This window comes from Saccopteryx bilineata, chromosome X, assembly GCF_036850765.1.
Source record: "Saccopteryx bilineata isolate mSacBil1 chromosome X, mSacBil1_pri_phased_curated, whole genome shotgun sequence".
NCBI classification, from domain to species: domain Eukaryota; kingdom Metazoa; phylum Chordata; class Mammalia; order Chiroptera; family Emballonuridae; genus Saccopteryx; species Saccopteryx bilineata.
The window spans coordinates 41,052,841-41,074,082 of record NC_089502.1 but is presented as its reverse complement, the minus strand read 5'-3'; the positions used below and the strand labels follow the sequence as shown (position 1 = coordinate 41,074,082).

The following is a 21,242-nucleotide window of genomic DNA, read 5'->3' as shown; positions in this document are numbered from 1 at the left end:
AGGCAGTGGCACAGTGGATAGAGCATCGGACTGGGATGTGGAGGACCCAGGTTCGAGACCCCGAGGTCACCAGCTTGAGCACACGCTCATCTGGTTTGAGCAAAGCTCACCAGCTTGGACCCAAGGTCGCTGGCTCAAGCAAGGGGTTACTCAGTCTGCTGAAGGCCCACAGTCAAGGCACATATGAGAAAGCAGTCAATGAACAACTAAGGTGTCGCAATGAAAAACTGATGATTGATGCTTCTCATCTCTCTCTGTTCCTGTCTATCTGTCCCTATCTATCCCTCTCTCTGACTCTATTGAAAAACAACAACAACAAAAAACACTGTTACATCAAAGCAATGGTCCCGTGCTTGTGGGGATGCTGGTGTAGACAAACCCACTGCACTGCCAGGAGTCATACAAAGTGCAGCACATACAGTTCTAACCAGTGCAGAAGATAATAAATGACCATGTTAACAGTTTATGTATTTACTATACAATACTTTTCATCATTATCTAGAGTGTATTTTTTCTACTTACAAAAAAATTTTTGCTGTAAAACAGTATGCTGTGTTATGTCCACAGCAGCCTCATACATCTTGTGTTTACGGTGTCTGCTGGTTGCATCATTTTCTCTTGTACTAGACCTAATCTCGTGTTTGTACAGTAACATGCTGTACAGGTTTGTAGCCTGTACACAGCCTACGTGTGTACTAAGACTTACACAAACTCTAAGTTTGTTTAAGTACACTCTATGATGTTCCAACAATGTTGAAATCACCTATGACAGAACATATTCCTGTCATTAAGTAGCTTATGACTACATATTAAAATAAAGTCCAAAGACCTTACAAAGAAAATGTTGAGGGCAAAACTTAGTATTTCTACATACAAATGTTTATATTTCTCCCTACCCCACAGATTAATTCAGGTAACTGCTGATCACCAAAAACCAACCATCTATGAAATCCTTTAAAGACCTACTGGCAATAGGACAGGGCTGGTATGGGTCTACAAAACTATTCACGAGTTAGCTTAATTTGGAAAAGAATATCCTTATTAAATATTGGCAAAGGATGGTTAACACTTGGTGACAGGTACTGTGGAGGTAGAAGATGGAGAGGAGAAAGCTGTAGAGGATAATACAGGTGTCAGAGAATTCTCTCAGCGGGGTGAGAGCACCCACTTCAACCACCTCCTCATTTCCAGTCTCACAGGCTCTCATCAGCTAGGGAGGATGAAGCAACTCAGAAGTTCTTTAATACAAAACAAAGACACAATTTTTCTCAGTTCCTATAACCTCAAAGAACATTTCTTTCATCAGGGTAGAGAGAGAGTGAGCATTGGCTGCCTAGTAAATAAAAGGGAACCAAAACACATTTTCTAACCTAGAATAATGAAGTCTTTCTACACAGCAGAAAAACTGACCCTACACTTGCCTCTCTCCTAACCTCCCTACAAAATAGCACCCTCCTTTTAAAGTCATTCTACTCAAATCTATTGAAGAAATAACTTAATAAAAGAACTAGCCAGATTATCCACATCCAAGTTCTATTTGCAGTTACCGGGGAAGAAGGATAATCTTGCTAAAATCATAATGTAAATTTTAGTCATACTTTTCATTTTCACATATACACAAGTTTTTGTGATATAAGACAGTTGGAAATTCTTAGCTTAGCAAATTTTTACCAGACTGAGCACATAATAAGATTTGTTTCTACTTAACAATCAATCACCTGGTAGTATGAAAAAAAGAGATAATACAGCATCTAGAGTTTATCATCTTTCAAATAGGGAATGAAGAAGCAGCCCTGAGAAAAGCATTCTCACTGTAGAATACCAGGCAGCAAAACAGCATCCATGAAGCTAACAGAGTGACAGAGGAAAAAGTGATCCAAGTCCACGGCAGTGCTGTTCATCTTCAGACAACCCTCATAAATTGAGACAAAGTTAATAACAAGCCATTAACGTGCTTACTTTTTGCCCTCTCTGCAAATGTTACTCTATTAACAAATATTTTGAAAACATTCTTTTACAAGTAAAGTAAATACTAAACTTGTGATACCATCTGTTGGAAATATTTCAAGCATGATGAATCTTCCTCCTGTAAAGTCCAAGATCAATCCTAATGAATTTAAAAACTAATGTTTCAGAAAAGAGTAGAAAATATTAACAAAGCCCTAATCCCTTAGTGTTCAAATCGAAAAGTAAATTCTGGTAAGTCCCTTACAAAACATTTCCCTGAGCAATGGTCTTTTATAGGTCTTGTTTCAAAGATAAATATGTATGCTAGGACATAGCTATTTGGCAAGTATTAGTAGATGAAAACTGCCATACGATAATATAGTTCAAAGATTAGAAACGTTGCAATCAAGAAATAACACAGTGCCTGACCTGTGGTGGCGCAGTGGATAAAGCGTCGACCTGGAAATGCTGAGGTCGCCGGTTCGAAACCCTGGGCTTGCCTGGCTGAGGCACATATGGGAGTTGATGCTTCCAGCTCCTCCCCCCTTCTCTCTCTCTATCTCTCTCTCCTCTCTAAAATGAATAAAATAAAAATAAAAAATTAAAAAAAAAAAAAGAAAATATGTCTTAAAAAAAAAAAAAGAAATAACACAGTGACAAAACAGTATGCGGGACTCCATTATAAACACATACATTCATAAACAATCAGTAAGATGTGAACCAAATACTAATGCTAGTTAATGCAATGTGGTACAAATACAGGTGAATTTTATATGTTTTTAAATTTTGTATTCTTTGTGCTGATTTAGTATCTTCCAAAATTTCCATAAATAAAAATTATTTAATTAAAATATGATTTAAAAATCACAAAGGAACAAGAAAATGAGTCATTTAAAACAGGCCTACAGGGCTGTCATAAGCCAGTTAAGTACCTCCTGGAGATAAGCGCTCAGAATTTAAGCCAGAGCAGAATCCTTTCCTTTCCCCTTGAGGATCTGCATGAGTGTACGTGGTCCAAAAGTCTTAAATGGTCATAAGATTGTGAATCAGTGGATTTGTAAATGTCATAACCTAAGTTAAACAGCCCAATATCTATTTTGTGTAGTAGTGTAAAAGAGTATGGAGATAATTCCAGACTGTCATAGGCTAGAATGCTAGTTTATGGAAAAGTTAGGTAACCTAAAACAAAACAAAACAAAAAAGGTTTTTAAAACCTTCATGATCTCTTAACAAAGCTGTTTAAAATTTTGAAACATTACAAAATAGAAAATACAAAGTGAAAATATCTATTTTATTCAATCCTGTAAATATAACAACTTTTAAGAGTTTGATGGTTGTCCTTGTGGGCTTTTAGAAGCATATTTTAATACATACACAGGTTTGTAACTTTCTTTTTTAAAAAAATGACTTTCTTACATGTCTTTCCATGCCAAAACACATATACCTACCGAATAATTTTTAACGGTCCTATGGTATTTCATTGTTTGAGCATATCAAAATTAAGTCTAACCAATCTTCCCTATTGGTGGACATACTGGACTTCTCTAATTTCTCATTAGAAATACAGCAGTGAACATCTTTAGCATATATTTATGCCAGTGCTTCTATAGGACACATTTCTAACAGAATTACTGGGCCAAAAAGGTAAGAACAAACGCAACTTGAGCCTAGTATCATTTGGAGTGAGAAAGTAAGGAAGCGCTTTTTAAAAATGAGCACATGTGAAACGGACACAGGGGCCAACCCAAAACAGCTTCCAATGGGCAAAGCTCAGTCACCTTGACTAAAGTAAATGATAGTATTAGATTATATCCCAAAGAATAAAATAAACATCGATGGGCCCATACTCATACAAACGATTGATTGAATAAATAAATAAATAAATGAAGGAAAAGGGACCAATGTTCCTTATGAAGAATTCTGATTAATATGTGTGGAAGTAGAAAATCTCCATAGTAATAACTGCTGCAGGAAGAACCCATCAATGGATGCTAACAGTGGTGAGTAAAAGTTGAAATTTGATCTGGATATATCCATGGTCTCAAAGCATCTCTCCCAAATATGTATTAATGCAATATAATACAATATAATTACTAATATTTATTAATTGCAAAGAGAAAAACTGTAACTTCACTGTAGTAAAATGCAGCTGACATCACTTCAACCAGGTGATCAAGATTACCATCAGAGCCCTGGCCGGTTGGCTCTGTGGTAGAGCGTCGGCCTGGCGTGAAAGGGGTCCCGGGTTCGATTCCCAGCCAGGGCACACAGGAGAAGCACCCATCTGCTTCTCCAACCCTCCCCCTCTCCTTCCTCTCTGTCTCTCTCTTCCCCTCCCGCAGCGAGGCTGCATTGGAGCAAAGATGGCCCAGGCGCTGGGGATGGCTCCTTGGTCTCTGCCCCAGGCGCTAGAGTGGCTCTGGTCACAGCAGAGCGATGCCCCGGAGGGGCAGAGCATCGCCTCCTGGTGGGCGTGCCGGGTGGATCCTAGTTGGGCGTATGCGGGAGTCTGTCTGACTGTCTCTCCCCGTTTCCAGCTTCGGAAAAATACAAAAAAAAATACAAAAAAAAAAGATTACCATCAGAAAATGACACAATTTTGCTTCTGTGGTATTCCAGCCCAAATTGCACAATCTCAACGTAACCATGAAAAAACACTGGATAAAATCTAAATTAGGGTCACTGTACAAAGTAACTGACTGGTGTTCTTCAAGGTTGCCATAGTCATGAAAAGACAAAGGCTGAGGAACTGTGTTAGATTAGGGAGACATGACAACTAAATATAATGTGGGATCCTGGATTGGATCCAGAACAGAAAGAGATTAGTTGAAACACTAATGAAATTTGAATAAAGTCTGTAGATTAATTAATAGTATCGTAGTACCTATGTTAATTCCTTAGTTTTGGTAATTGTACTATAACATAATTACGTAAGATGTTAACATGGATGGGTTAGGTGAAAATTCCATGGATGTGGTATATACTGTTTTTGTAACTCATGTATACCATTTCACATTCCCACCAGGAGTGTTTATTTCCCCACATCCTCTCCCACACCAGACTGAACTCTGTTTGACAGAGGACCAAACACACTGGTTTAACTTTCAATGAACATATAAGAACATTTATCTATATCTGAATGTCTTACATGAGTGACCTATTCAAGTCCTTTGCCCATTTTTCACTTGGTTACTCATTTTTCCTTATTGATTCATAACAGCTTTTTGTCTATTTTGGAAAGAAGATTTTATCTAATGCACGAGAAATATTTTTTCCCAATGTAGCTTTTTTTCTTTGTTTTGGGTGCTTTGGACCATATATTGATTTCTAAGTTTTAAGTCTCCTTTGAGGCTTCTGGATCATTTTCCCACTTTAACATTATATAAACCATTCCCTCATATTTCCTAAAAGTGTGATGACTAGGTCCAAGATAGACGTTCTTTGAGTGTGTGTGGGAGGGTGCGCCTGAGAAAGGAGGCTCTTAACATATACCACAAAATTACTTTCCAGAATGTCTGTACCTATTTATACTCCCGAGAGAAGCATTAAATATTTCACTATAAAATGACTGTATGAATTTGATAGAAAAATTATCTACCTTACCTGTATTCTACCCAAATATATACCGTTCATTACCTTACAAAAACAGTCATTCACATTGTCTGAGGTTCACGTGGCTCAGAAACCTTATTCATTTTCTTTCTATCTAGAATTCTGCTCAAAGCCCCCTTTTTTGGAATACCTTCACCATATTGAGCCAAAATATCTAGCCTTCTTTTGAACTTCTATAAAGCTCTTCCCTAACAGCTCTAAAATCAAATGACTTTTACCTTTTATTATTTATAAATTTATAGTAATCCTTTATTTAAACTGTAAGCTCATTCAAGGCAAAAAAATGTGTCTTATTATGTCTGTATCCCACTTTAACTTGGAAATAGCATCCACTATTTGTTGGAATAGATAAGAGAAATAACACTTGTCAGAGAATATGGCTTAAGTCATTATTTTTCCTTCACAGTATCACCCTTCATTTCATTTGTTTATAATAGTTTTTAAGGTAGTATTTTTTTTGGATAAACAATTTTATTTGTAAGTTTAGTCAACCTACATAATTGACCTAAAAACTTCAAAAACAACTTGTAAGACCATCTCCATAAAGTGATTTTCCAGGATCATATACCAGAAGATGGAACCTAACTAGACATCATCTTAACTTACAGAGGTTCAATAAACAGAAGCTGTGTGCCCGTCCCACACAGCAAATTTACTCTAAGGTTTATTACAATGCAAATTCTACAAGAAAAAAAAACTTCGGTATTGTTTCCTCTTGATAGAGAAAAATTCAACCTAGTTATGAGATCTACCATAACACAAAGACAAGCTGCACTATTTCAGAATATTTGCCACAGATTATATTGGTGTGAATAATTTGTATTATATTCTAGAGCCCTTATAAGATCCCCATTAGTGTTTTCATTAGTGTTAGTTAACATGAGAACTTATGCAAGGTATAATTTGCAAAGAACTTTACTACTATGAAAACAAATGCAGTCTAGTGAGAAGAAAACCAACTGAACCCTAAATTACATACAACGTAATGAAAAGACTCCCCACATGTGAATGTACATTTAATTTAAAAACATTGACACTAGCCCTGGTCAGGTAGCTTAATTAGTTACAGTGTCATCCCAACATGCCAAGGTTGTGGGTTCAATTCCCAGTCAGGACACATACAGGAGTCAACTAACTGAATGCATGGATAAGTAGAACAGCAAACCTCTCTTTCTCTTTCTCCTTCTCTCTAAAATCAATAAATAGAAGTATAAAATCTTTTGAAGTATTATATACAAAGTAGCTATTATAAATGCACATGGTGTATTCTGTATCAGTCATTTTTTTTGTTTTTGTTTTTGTTTTTTTTTTAGGAAACTAACTCAAACTGTGGTTAAGACTTGTATCTTCACCCTTGAAAAGGCCTACATTCTACCACAGTGACACATGGCAAGACTTAACAGCCCCAATTATTAAACACTTGGATCAAGCCATAGCCAGTTTTATTGCAAAAGGACCCTGTATGTATCAATTCCAGTGCCTTCATAGCTACCTAACAAGTCATTAACATACAGAAACAAAAAAGCAAGAAGTATCAACCACCCATCCCCTTTGCATGTTAGCACCTTGTCACTCCTGAGCAACAGTGTTCACATCACTGAGGTCTGTAAACAGTCACTTTTCACATTTATCCTGAGTGAAAATCTGAATGACTTAAGTACAATGCAACATATTATATAAACAATTTCTAACAACAAAAAGCTCACATATTAAACCAAAGTATCAAAGAAAATTTACTATAACACAGGGGTCGGAAACCTATGGCTCACGAGCCAGATGTGGCTCTTTTGATGGCTGCATCTGGCTCGCAGACAAATCTTTAATTAAAAATATAATAACATTAAAAATATAAAACATTCTCATGTATTACAATCCACTCACTTCCTACCGCTCATGTTCATGGTTGCGGGTGGCTGGAGCCAATCACAGCTGTCCTCCAGGACAACACCAAATTTTTATTGGATAATGTATACTGTACACAGGTCGTTGTATGGCTCTCACGGAATTACATTTTAAAATATGTGGCGTTCATGGCTCTCTCAGCCAAAAAGGTTCCCAACCCCTGCTATAACACCATAAAAACTGATTTCACTTAAACTCTCTCTCTCTCTCTCTCTGCATCCGGGGAGCCAACTGGATGTCTTTGGGAATGGTGGCGACTCTCCTCTTCAGGAATGATGGGGACTCTCTCAGCATGGATGGCACACAGACCAGGTACACTCCGCTAGTCTCCTCCAGTGCACCAATGGCAGCACTCTGAAGGCTCAGTCAGGTTGGAAATCATGGGCAATCTCCCTTACCAACCTCTGGAAAAGCAGTTTTTGGATCAGAGGCTAGGTTGATTCCTGACAATGATGGATTTCTCTCAAAGCGCAGCAATGGTCCTGGGCCAGTGATGACCAGGGTTTTATACCCCACTGGTAGACAGGGTGCTTTCCTTGGTAGCTTTAGTAGCACCTGCACATTTGTGAGCACTCTTCTTGGTTCTGGCCATTTTTTTGCCCAACACCAAAGTCTTAGGCCACTTCTTGGACCACCGCGCACCACTTTTGCTGCCCAACGAAGAGTCACAGTTGCCAAGCAAAAGAAAAAAGCTAGAAAGAAGCTGCTCTAACATACAAGCAAACAGCCTTGCTGATTTTTTTTAAAATCACCAACAGCAGACATTTTGGTAAAGTGCTTATAACAAAAAGCTGCCATTACATTTTAGAATGGTGATAACAATTTTAGCCAAACATAAAATGTTCAGTTCTATGCATAACTCAAAGCTTACTTTCAGTGCTAGAAGAACATATAAATTGAAGGACAAAAGTGAATATTTTTCTGCATAGTTAAAACTGCAGTTTTCTGGGGTCATTAATACTACACCCATTCCCTTTATCCAATCTCAGAGAGTTAGTTTGAATATCAAGAGAAATACTCCAACTCTAGCTAAGAATTCTGTTATCACCCATTTTGTTATATAACTGCTCCCTTATAAACAGCATGGCACACACACACTCTTAGTTTGTGAACCTCAAGGAAGAATGTCTCTTTCAAAAAGGACTCCTGGTGGTTATCCTGGCCCAAATTCATAACCAGAAACTAGCAACCACCACTTGCAAAAGTGTCTCATGCATTCTGCTTCTGCCTGAGTCGATCCTTATAAGGAAGTTCCTGGAATCATCTTTAGATGATTAGGGTTGAGACCTGCCCCATCCAATCAAAACTGCGCAGCTACATCCTAATTTGCATATACACTGTTCAGAGTGGCTACATAGTAACCAATCAGAATGTGTGAAGCTGATCAGAACAGTTCTATTTGGAGTGGATCAGACCATGCAAATTTTGATTCCTCATTTGCATAAAATAGATTAATAGGGAACCAGGGCAGGGATTTTTTCTATAAAAGGTGGCCTTGGCCCTGGCTGGTTGGCTCAGTGGTAGAGCGTTAGAGCGTTGGCCTGGTGTGTGGATGTCCCAGTTTGATTCCCAGTCAGGGCACACAGGAGAAACAACCCTCTGCTTCCCTACTGCCCCCTCCGCCTTCTCTCTCTCCCCCCTCCTCCTCCTGAAGCCATGGCTGGATTGGCTCAAGCGAGGTGGCCTCGGGTGCTGAGGATAGCTCTATATGGCCTCAGCCGCATATAATGGCTCCACTAAATAATGGCTCCAATTGCAAAGGACTATCGCTCCCTAGTGGGCTTCCCTGGTGGATCCTGGCAACATATGCAGGAGTCTTTCTGCCTCCCCTCCTCTCACTAAAACTGAGAAGAAAAAAAGGGAAAAAAAAGGTGGTCTCTGATTTGTCTGGGTGGAGTATATTTTCCATTTCCACCAGAGGCTGCCTTTCCTCAATTTGGAAACTATTCATCTGAATAAAGTTTCTCTGCTTTCCCCACCCCAAACTGGAGACTCTTATGAGCATTAGGTTGGTGGCAGTGACCTTTTGTTGACAAGTTTCCCCATTAGTATGGTAAATTATACACACGTACATACATATGCATAAACATACATACATACATACATACATATATATACGTAAATTGTGTGTGTATAAACAAAAGTACCTGATCAATATAAGTACCAAACTTCACCTGGGACAGAAAGATAAACCATACACAAATTTATTCCACTCCTTACTTACAAAGTTGTAGGTGTTCAGGGCAAAGTAGGTTTTGAAATAAGAATAATGATCACGCCTGACCTGTGGTGGTACAGTGGATAAAGCATCGACCTGGAAATGCTGAGGTTGCCAGTTCAAAACCCTGGGCTTGCCCGGTCAAGGCACATATGGGAGTTGATGCTTCCTGCTCCTCCCCCTTCTCTTTCTATCTCTCTTTCTCTCTCTCTCTCTCTCTCTCTCTCTCTCTCTCTCTCTCTCCCCCTCCTCTAAAATGAATAAATAAAAATTGAAAAAAAAAGAATAATGATCTGAAGATTATTATGCTAAGTAAAATAAGCCAGGCAGAGAAAGACAAATGTCATATGATCTCACTTATAGGTGGAATCTAATGAACAAAGTGAACTGAGGAACAAAATTGAGGCAGAGGCAGGGTCACAGGGAGCAGAGAGACAGCTGTCAGAGGGAAGGGGGATGAGGGGATGGGATCAGAGAAGGTGAAGGGATTAGTGAAATTATATATACATAACACAGAGATACAGATAACTGGGCAGCAAATCCCAGAGGGAAGGGAGAGGGAGTTTAGAAGAGGGGGCAAAGGGGGTGTAATGGGGGACGCGAGAGTGAGGGTGTTATATTGAGTAGGACATGAATCCATGTTAACACAATAAATTAAAATTAATAAAAATTACAAAAAGTAATGAACTGCTCTCTAAAAAGAAACTTTTCTCAAAAGAGTCCAAAAGACTATAGGAGCTAATACAGGGTTTACTTTCTAGAACATGAGGACCTTATGTGCTTCCCTATACAGCAAAATTAAGAACTTCTTTCTAATCAATATAGATTAGTTTTACTCTTATGGTGAATGTTAGAATATTAGAAAACAACAAAAATATGCACTATTCCTATTTTTTCAGCTACCTAGGGTTAAATTAACAACAGTATCAAGGGGGAAAAAAGTATTTGTTTAAAAATTGTCAATATATCAACATCATTTAAATATGAATTTTTTTAGGCATGGCCAAGTAGCTTGGTTGGTTTGAGCATCATCCCAAAGAGCAGAGGTTGCCAGTTTGATCCCCAGTCAAGGCACATACAAGAACAGATCGACATTCCTGTCCCTCCCTTTCTCTCCCTTCCTCTCTCACTAAAATTAATAAATAAATGTCAAAAAATAAAATAAATAAGATTTTTTTAAAAGTCACAAACATCAATAAATCCTACTTGTAAAGTCTGCCTAAGACACAGCTTGACTGTTATGAAACAACCACGGGGGAGGGGGGTTTAATAGAGGAAAATTGCTGTCACTCTGGTAATTCTTGAATCAGGACCAACAATCTGACACTACGTTTTTAAAATATTTTAGATAACTAGATTACATAATACCAAATATTGGACTTATCAAATCTCTTTCTTCCAAGTTTATTCAAGAAGTGTGTTGAAACATGGATTGACTGAATTTGCAAGGTTTTCATTAAAATATTAAGGACCTGAACAATACTTGAAAGAAGTGTTTGTTACTTTAAGTGATTTTTGACCAGAAAGTCCTCCTATGTGACAATCAAAACTTTCCAAAATTTTGTGCAATTTTTGGCAGAAGTTACATTTTGATTTTAAAGACAGCAAAATATGAGTCAAGAAATATATGCACAGCCTGACCAGGTGGTGGCGCAGTGGATAGAGCATCAGACTGGGATGCAGAGGACCCAGGTTCAAAACCCCAAAGTTGCCGGCTTGAGCGCGTGCTCATCCAGCTTGAGCGCAGGGTCGCTGGCTTGAGCAAGGGATCAATCCTTCTGCTGTAGCCCCCCTCCCCCATCAAGGCACATATGAGAAAGCAATCAATGAACAACTAAGGAGACTAAGGAGCCACAGAAAGAACTGATGCTTCACATCTCTCTCCATTCCTGACTGTCTGTCCCTATCAGTCCCTCTGTCTCTCTCTCTGTCTCTCTCTCTCTCTGTCACACAGACACACACAAGAAATATATGCACAGAAAGGACTAACACAATGAACAATTAAGAACTCATGGAGCAATAATTTTAAGAGGGAAAAAAATCAGCACTTTCCATTACATTAAAGCTAAGATTGACAAACTACTTGGGAAAGGAGAAAATATATTTTTGTAAACACCAAATATTACAGCTAAAATATGGCCTGTTTCGAAGACTCTCAAACTACCTGGTGCCTCCAGGTCTTTGCAGCACTACTGTTTATAATAATACATCCACACTTCATTTCTGCCTGGAATAATTTTATTTACTAAAAACACACAGCAAAGCACTGGGGTTTCATCAAGAATAGTGCCAATTAAACAACAAAGAAATTATTTGCGCTGTCAAATGTGTGTAAAAAAGGCACTTTATACACTGCTGACAGAGTATAATAGAAAGCAATTTGGTAATTAATATGCATCAAGAGGTCGTAAGTCATATTTCACAGCCTAGTAATTTCACTTTCTACTTTTATCCTAAAGAAATAATCAGAGATGCACACACAAAAATGTACACAAAATGTACACAGTAGTCATTATTGTAATATAAATTAATAGAAAAGTTAGAAATAACTTTGAATGCCCAAGAGGAGATTAGTAAAATAATAAGGTATCCATAAGATTAAATGTCCTCAAATGAACAGTATAAATCAGGGGTCGGGAACCTTTTTGGCTGAGAGAGCCATGAACGCCACATATTTTAAAATGTAATTCCATGAGAGTAATACAACGACCCGTGTATGTTAGGCATTATCCAATAAAAATTTGATGTTGGACCGGAGGACAGCTGTGATTGGCTCCAGCCGCAACCATGAACATGAGCAGTAGGAAATGAATGGATTGTAATACATGAGAATGTTTTATATTTTTAACTTTTTTTTTATTAAAGATTTGTCTGCGAGCCAGATACAGCCATCAAAAGAGCCACAGGTGGCTCGCGAGCCATAGGTTCCCGACCCCTGGTATCAATGAATATTTAAATATATGAGAAAATATAAAGTGAAATTAGTTTAATGTGAAACTTAAAGTGCAGTATCCCCTTCTTCAAATAAATACACAAAGTCTACAAGACAAAAATGTTCATCTCTGGCTTGTAAAATTATAGGTGAACTCTGGTATTGTCATTATTTTTCCAACTTTTAAAGTGAATATATTACTTTTACCATTTAATGAGTAAGTAGAAAATAAAGTACCAGTCTTTCAATCAATTCTAGTGTTTGTGTATATCAGGGGTCTCAAACTCAACTCAGCATGTGGGCCGCAGAGCAAGATCACAGCCGTTCGGCGGGCCGCACTAGGTCTACAAAAGGCAACTGTTACACAACACTTTTCTCACTGCAGTTGAAAACAAAAAAAAATCAGTACAACAAGCACAATCGTACATGCAGTTTACTCAGTGTCACAAAACGACCAGAAACTGTAGTTCGCATCACAACTGCTGTTAACTAAGCTAATATCTAGCTAGGATGCTAGAGAAATGAAAAATACAAGTAGGCCCCTAGGCTTACTTAATTTTATCCAAAATATTTTGAACTTCGTGGATTAGTCTGCGGGCCGCACAAAATTGTTCGGCGGGCCGCATGCGGCCCGCAGGCCACGAGTTTGAGACCCCTGGTGTATATTAATAAGTGACAATAAGTATGACTGTGTCTTCCTACTCAAGTGGCAAAGCGATACTGTAAAATTAGCCACAAGTTGCCTGACTAGGCAATGGCACAGTGGATAGTGTGTTGGTCTGGGATGCTGAGGACCCAGGTTCAAAACCCCAAGGTCATTTGGCTTGAGTGCAGGGTCGCTGGCTTGAGCCCAAATTTGCTGGCTTGAAGACCAAGGTTGTTGTCTTAAACCCTAGCTCATTGGCTTGAGCAAGGGTTTACAGGCTCTGCTGGAGCCCCAACCCCAACCCCCCCTCCGCCCGCTCAAGGTACATGAGAAAGTAATCAACATACAGCTAAGAATTGATGCTTCTCATCTGTCTCCCTTCCTGTCTGTCTGTCCGTCCCTGCTTATCCCTCTCTCTGGCTCCTTCTTTAAAAAAAAAAAGGTAGCCACAACTTGACTTTAACTGCTATAGAAAGAAGATTTTACACTTCTGTTTTTTTAAACTCAAAGGAAAATTAACTTCTTTTGCTCATGTACTATAATCTATGAAGCTAAATAAAGTTATGCTTCTTTTTTCTTACTATCACTAAAATATTAAATGCTTCTTTGTGGTTGCCTATGTCAAAATGTGACTAACAAAATTTGACTGCTACTAGCAAGTGAATAGACAATATCAAACAGCCAGACAATAATTAGGGGTTCTGCATGATGGAAACATAACTTAAAAAAGAGAAAAGAACTCAGCAGGACCTGTGGTGTCACGAAGGATAGAACATCGACCTGGAAATGCTGAAGTTGCTGGTTCAAAACCCCGTGCTTACCTGGTCAAGGTACATATGGGAATTGATGCTTCCTGTTCCTTCCCCTTCTGTCTTTCTCTCTTTACTCTCTCTTTAATGAAAATTTTAAAAAAAGAAACCCCTGGCTTGTCAGATCAAGGCACATACAACAAGCAGTCAATGACCTGACTAGATGGTGGCACAGTGGATAGAGCATTGACCTGGGAAGCTAAGGACCAAGGTTCGAAATCCCGAGGTCACCGGCTTGAGCATGAGCTCATCTGGCTTGAACGCGGGATCATAAACAGGATTCCATGGTCAATGAATGGCTTGAGCCCAAAAGTCACTGGCTTGAAGCCCAAGGTCGCTGGTTTGAGCAAAGGGTCACTGGCTCAGTTAGAGCCCCTAGTCAAGGCACATATGAGAAGCAATCAATGAACTATAGTGCCACAACTATAAGTTAATTCTTCCCATCTCTCTCCCTTCCCATCTGTCTGTCCCTGTCCTTCCCTGTCTGTTCCAATCCCTCTCTCTCTCTCTGCTTTGCTGAAAAAAAAAATCAGAACACAACTAAAGTGAGGAAATTAGGATCTTAATCTCTTTGTATCAAGTTAATAAATAAAATCCAAAAAAAATTTCTTTTAAAATGAAGCCCAGAGTTCCACTCACTTATCCTATTAAAAAAAAACGGGAACTCAAATGTCAGAGCCAGACAGTATCTGCATAAGATTTTTTTTTGTGAGAGAGAAATACAGACAGACAGACAGGAAGGGAGAGAGATGAGAGGCATCAATTCTTCGTTGTGGCACCTTAGTTGTTCATTGATTGCTTTCTCATATGTGCCTTGACTGGGGGGCTACAGCAGACCGAGTGACCCCGTGCCCAAGCCAGCGACTTGGATTCAAGCTGGTGAGGCATGCTCAAACCAGATGAACCCACGCTCAAGGCAGCAACCTCGGGGTTTCAAACTTGGGTCCTTGTATCCCCGTCCAATGCTCTATCCACTGTGCCATCACCTGGTGAGGAACTGCATAAGATTTAATAGGTACCATGTCACTTGCAATTTTCTGTTCCAAAAGGAAAATGTTTCTCAGCTGACCAGAATCAGCTCCCTGATGGTAAGTGAGGGTTGCCACCGGAAAAGGTATCACAGGCCAAAAGGCACCAAATGTGTTATCATTTATTTGGTTTGTACTCGAGTGATAATAGAAATTATGAAATGAGGGGATTTCAGAAGTTACTTCTCTATCAAAATCTGAACTCTGGGAGCAATTACTCAAACTTCAGAGGGTATCTATCTTCTTACCTAAGACTGCCTTGCTTCAGACATTACAATCAACTGGAACATCATGTTACAAATGGGTAAGAGCTAAACTAACGTCTAAGAGAAGTAAGAGTCAGAAAAGGCTGAATCATTTCTTTCCCTCAAAGTTTTCATTTCAAAATGGTGTGGGCCAGGGTAAGGTATCATTAAGTAATCTCACTTCCTATATGACCCACACAGTTCTGAATGTGTCTGTCCTTCAATAACCTCAACGGGTGTCACAGCGTGGACTTAACAATGCCAAGAATTGTAAAAAGAATACAGTTGCTACCCATACGATTCCACTGCAATATGCAATTATAATATTTACTTGACATTTTATGATTTTGCTCCAAAGTAAAGGGAAATATATCTGTGGCTCCTGGGTTGAGCCAATGCTTCTGAGGCTAAGTTTACAAATTTGACCCCTGTATGAATTGATTAAAATGTGGGTGATCACAGTGCCCACCTTGCCAAAGTCTGTTTCATGGTTTACACCTATTGTTCCAGTGTAATTATTATCAGAGCACCGACTCTTTTTTTTTTTTTTTGCAAGAACACCTCTAGTGATAACCCTGGTAATACCGTATTTCCCCATCTGTAAGATGCATCATTTTTTTAAAAATTTAGGATCTAAAAACTGGGTGCATCTTACACAGTGATGGTACATTTTTTACTTGCATTTCCCATTTTTTCTCGCAGATGAGGAGTTGTATGAATTTTATGATGAATAAAACTTCAGTTCAATAACTTTATGTGATGCATTATTTTTTAAATTCCGGGCCCCAAAATGAAGGTGCGTCTTATACATGGAGAAATACATAACTCTAATGCTGGTCCCACAGAGAACAAGACAGGAATGTACGGCTACATCAGCAGAAGCCAACCCTCTCTACTAGAAAAGACATTTCCAAGTACTAGCTCCTGATTGAATCCACGTCATATACAAATGGGCAAGTAAAAGAAAGCACCAGTTTTGTGCCGTTTTAACACATTTGTGCACACACGTACACATGACTCTCTGTTCCATGTTCCAACCTCCAATATCAAATTATAACAAGCTTAAATAGTTTATGTACAACTGAACATCCAATTTCTAAAGCCTAGCATAAAACCTTAACTGAGCCTGACCTGTGCTAGTGCAGTGGATAAAACAATGACCCGAATGCTGAGGTAGCCAGTTAGAAACCCCAGGCTTGCCCAGTTGAGGCACATACAAGAATCAACTACTATGACTTGAAGTTTCTCACTCCTCCCCCCCTTCTCTCTCTCTCTCCTCTCTCTAAAATCAATAAAAATCTTTTTTAAACAGACCTTAGGCCCTGGTGTTTGGCTCAGTGGTAGAGTGTCAGCCTGGCATGTGGAAGTCTCAGGTTCGATTCCTAGCCAGGGTACACAGGAGAAGGGCCCATCTGCTTCTCCACCGTTCCCCTTCTCCTTTCTCTCTCTCTTTCTCTTCCCCTCCCACAGCCAAGGCTCCATTGGAGCAGAGTTGGCCCAGGCACTGAGGATGGCTCCATGGCCTCGACCTCAGGTGCTAGAATGGCTCCAGTTGCAATGGAGCAACAACCCAGATGGGCAGAGCATCACCCCCTGGTGGGCATGCCAGGTGGATCCTAGTTGGGCGCATGCGGGAGTCTGTCTCTCTGCCTCCTCACTTCTCGCTTCAGAAAAATACAAAAACAATCAAACAAAAACCAGAACTTAAATGATAACTTCAAACTGAAATCAATTCCTTCTCTTACAAAACACACACTTTTATTTTAGGTACATAAAAGATAAGTCAGACCCACTGTAAGCAAATATCTCCATGTAGAGATTTTACATTTGTATGACTTTTAAAGACTATGGACCTATTTTAAGAAGTTGTGTTTACCATTTCACTTTAAAGGTCAGAGAAAAAAATATGGCCAAGGTCACTTGAGCATTCTGAACAAAAAGTCTAGCTTTGTAGGGAGTACAGATTTTATATTCATTTTTTAAAAAACAAACTTCCAATCAATTATGTCTTCCCATCTATGATTTTCTGGAAAATACCAGTTAGCTAACTCAAGAGTTGCAAATCAAATGAGGTATCTGACTTCTAACCAGTGATAAAAAAAAATAAAAACTAAATAAAGCAAACCAGGGAGTTTCAGGGCTAACCCAATACTATAAGCTTAAGGAATTTTTCACATATTCATAAGGTCTAGCTCCTGCAACAGTTTGTGACTAGTACAGTTTATTAATAAATATTTTATTTAACTTGGCCCATCAGGGAAAAAACATGGTCACAGATGAACAGGATAAGACGCTATGCTTCATGGAGGTCTAAAGAAGTGGTGTTGAACTCCAACATAACACAATGCCCCATTGAGAGGCCATCTACTGCGGTAGTTAGGGGCCAATATCCCAGAGCCAGATGGCCTGGGTCCAATTTTGGGCTGCCACTTCCTAGAGTTTGATGAGTTTGGGCAAGTTATTTAATCTATTTCCCTCATTTGTCACAACTCTATGGAAGGAATAATACTACTACCTACAGGGACTATTATGAGGCTTACCTGACTGACCTTAGGGTTCTAGCCATCGTAAGTTTCTTCCTTTTTTCTGGCTTCCTTTAGACCTTAGCATAAATGACACTTCTAAAAAGTGAACATTCTCTTCCTTTTTTCTGGCTTCCTTTAGACCTTAGCATAAATGACACTTCTAAAAAGCCTTCCTGACCTCCCCACATCATGCCAGGTGCCTCTGCTAACCTCCCCACATCATGCCAGGTGTTTCTGCTATTTGCTCTCTAAGTGCCCATAGAGCACAGTACTTACTTGTTCAAGTTTCTAATCCATCTGACCAGGCGGTGGTGCAGTGGGTAGAGCATTGGACAGGGACACAGAGGACACAGGTTTGAAACCTCGAGGTTGACGGCTTGAGCGCGAGCTCATCTGGTTTGAGCAAGGCTCACCAGCTTGAGCCCAAGGTCGCTGGATTGAGCAAAAGATCACTCAGTCTGCTGTAGCCCCCCCCACACCCAGTCAAGGCACATACAAGAAAACAGTCAATGAACAACTAAGGTGCTCCAAAAAAGAATTGATGCTTCTCATCTTTCTCCCTTCCTGTCTGTCTGTCCCTATCTGTCTGTCCCTCTCTGTTTCTCTCTGTAGCAAAAACAAAAACAAAGAAAAAATTTCTGATCCCCTGCTGGACTTTAAGCCAATTAAAAGCAGAAGTCAAGTTTGTCCTAATCACCTCTATAATCTTCAGACCCTAGCACAGTATAGGTACACAGCAGGTGCTTACTAAATAGTTTCTGAAGGAAGAAGAAATGAAATAAGTCACATGCAGGAGAAAGAAAACCAAAGAGTGTTTTCTGAAATATTTCACTGTAGGTAGAAGTGTATGCCACTTCACATCTGAGATATATGGGAGTGCTTCCTTTTATATATTGAGAAGCTTGAATTTAATGTGAGAATTGCCATATTCTGACAGACTAAAAACTTCACACCCATTTTGGGTAGGAATAGTGGCTTCATAGCAGAGAAACAGCAGTGGATCCGGTCGGTGTGTTTACACTTATTTCATGTCTCATATTCCTAAGCCTTTATTTAAATAAGGATATCTTGACGTCAGAGAAATGGCGCTGTGAGGAGCACGACTGACAAATCTCTCCAAAATTTCAACAAGTTCATCAACCAGAGACAGAAAAATCTATCCTTGGAGCATCCAGGAGTTTCACACACTGAAGGCGAAGGTAGGATCGAGCAAAAAATTGACTAAATATATAATCAACCCTGATGGAAATAAGTCAGACAAAGGAACACTCTGCCTTCCTCACTAACCTGAGCAAAGGCTGCTTTCACTTGGAACTGAGAGCCAGGGGGCGGGGGGCTAAGGGTGTGGAGGAAGCTAGGCTGCAGCACGGACGTTCGTTCAACACTAGGAAAGAGAGTGCCTGTGCTGGGTCAGCCCACGTGAGCAAACGCCCACACACCGCGAACAAACGTCCACGCGCTGCAAGCAGCAGCTGCCAGCGGCGCACGGGGAGTGCACCAAAGGGTACTTCCCTACACCCCAGCTTCTCTAGGCAGGCGGGGCACCTCACCCAGCCATTCAAGGTAACAATCAGGCATCTGGGAGGGGCACCGCAGGCAGCTTGCAGTCCTTTCTGGAGCAGATCGACAGATCCAATCGCTGAAATTAGCTTAACTCACCTCCCAACTGACCTACGCGGCTCTAATTGACAAGATCTCTCTCAGCTCAGCGATCTAAGACAAGAGGCGTGATATTTTTTAGTGCCTCTTGATAAAGGGGTGAGGGCAACTTCTGATTGGCAGAGCTTTCATACTCAGGGATATAAGCTAAAAAAAGGGACTTTTCAGATGTTAAGACCTCCTGTACTGCAGGCAGTGACTAGGGCATCTTCTTCCCAGCCAAAACAGGTTACAAAGTGCAGAAAGCCTGGGGAGAGTGGTCCCACAAGAGTGCTAGGCATGCTGAACAGGCCTGGAGGCTCATAGAAAGTCACCTTGAGAGCAATTGGCTCCCAGCCCCACCTGATTACGCTGGCAGCTCTGACTGCCAGAGCATTACCCAGAGCCCTGCATTGAGTGGGGATAGAGTGGGGATTTCCCAGCTCTTTGAGCCTCTTACTCCCCAGGCAGAGGCAGTGGCAGCCTCATAGCTGGATCATCAGGCTGCTAATTCAGGAAGGAGAGACTAGGAGAGAGGCTCCGGGAAAACAGACTCTCTCATGGTTGGAGCCTGTGAACACTAAAAAGCCTTGACTACCAACGAGACTGAAGCCTAATATATAACATCGCCGTAGAGTCTCATCAAATCTCTACCTAAGCATGCCACAGGGGCAGAGCCTGGTGTACAGAGTCACCGATCAGGAAGAGGGAGAGGAAAGAAAAAGGAGGAAGAAGTTAACTCTCAAAATCAAGAAAAATCCAGACTTTATAACTTGTTCCACTATTTTTTTTGTTACTTTCATCTTCTTGCCTTTATTATTATTATTTCTATTTCCTCCACCTTGGTCCTTTTACTCTCTGACCCTCTGATTCTTACCTCTTCTTGAACTACACTACCCATAAGAGTTTCATTTTATTTCTTTTCTTCTTCCTCACTCTCCATGAGGGTTACACTCCAAAACCCTTAACTCTCTCTCTCTCTCTTTTTTTGTTTTTTTCTTTTTTCTTCATTTCCTTTTCCCCTTTTTCTTATTTCTCCCTCTCTATTAGTTTCTTCTTTTCTCCTTTTACTTTTCCTCTCATTCAATACTCAATCACAAACAAATTAATTTGGGACTCAAGTTTTTTTGTGTGTGTGTGGCATTTTGGGTGCTTCTTACTTCGCTTTTTAACTCATTAGCATTCCTCTAAATCAAGGATCTCCACTCTATTTAGTTTTTGCTCCACTTAATACAATAGTTACTTTTTTTCCCTTTTTCCTGTTTCCCTCTTATCCCTCTCATTTTACCTCTTAGTCAACCATCACTTACAAGCAAATCATTTTATACTTGACCCAGATTTTTTACTATTTTGCATTTTGTGTGTCCCTACTTCCTTTCTTGCCCCTTGAACACTTCCCCCCAACTCAGGTCCTCCATTATAGGCAGTTTTTGTACCATTTTGCACAATATAATTCAAAGTTCATAATGATATTTTCCTAAGGAGGAGGGGAGAGGAGGGGAAGAGAAGAAAGAAAAGGGGGGGAAATAATAAATTATAATGGTTTTTTTGTGAGTTTTTTCCAAAATTTTTTCCATTTTTTTACTTTTTTTAATTCTTTTTTTACTTTTTGTTCTTTATTAATTCTCATTAGTGCTATCAGCAAGACCACCCACAGATGCCATTAAGAAAAAGGAAATCGAATATCATGGATACAAAAGATAGAGAAGTAGCACAGATAGATGTAGAAAAAATTTATGG

General features: G+C 39.7%; 1 protein-coding gene across 12 annotated transcripts in view; it reads right to left on the bottom strand.

Annotated features, from left to right (window-relative positions):
- The window catches only part of ACSL4 (acyl-CoA synthetase long chain family member 4), a 105,932-nt gene that overhangs the window by 60,435 nt on the left and 24,255 nt on the right, over positions 1-21,242 (bottom strand). The window contains exon 1 of one of the 12 annotated variants that reach the window (XM_066248677.1): positions 2,377-2,395. The exons of 10 other annotated variants lie outside the window; for them this stretch is intronic. The gene's annotated coding sequence lies outside the window, so the exon portion shown is untranslated. Of the gene's footprint in view, positions 1-2,376; positions 2,396-21,242 lie in introns of those variants that run through there. One more of the 12 variants, XM_066248668.1, reaches the window with a different exon arrangement.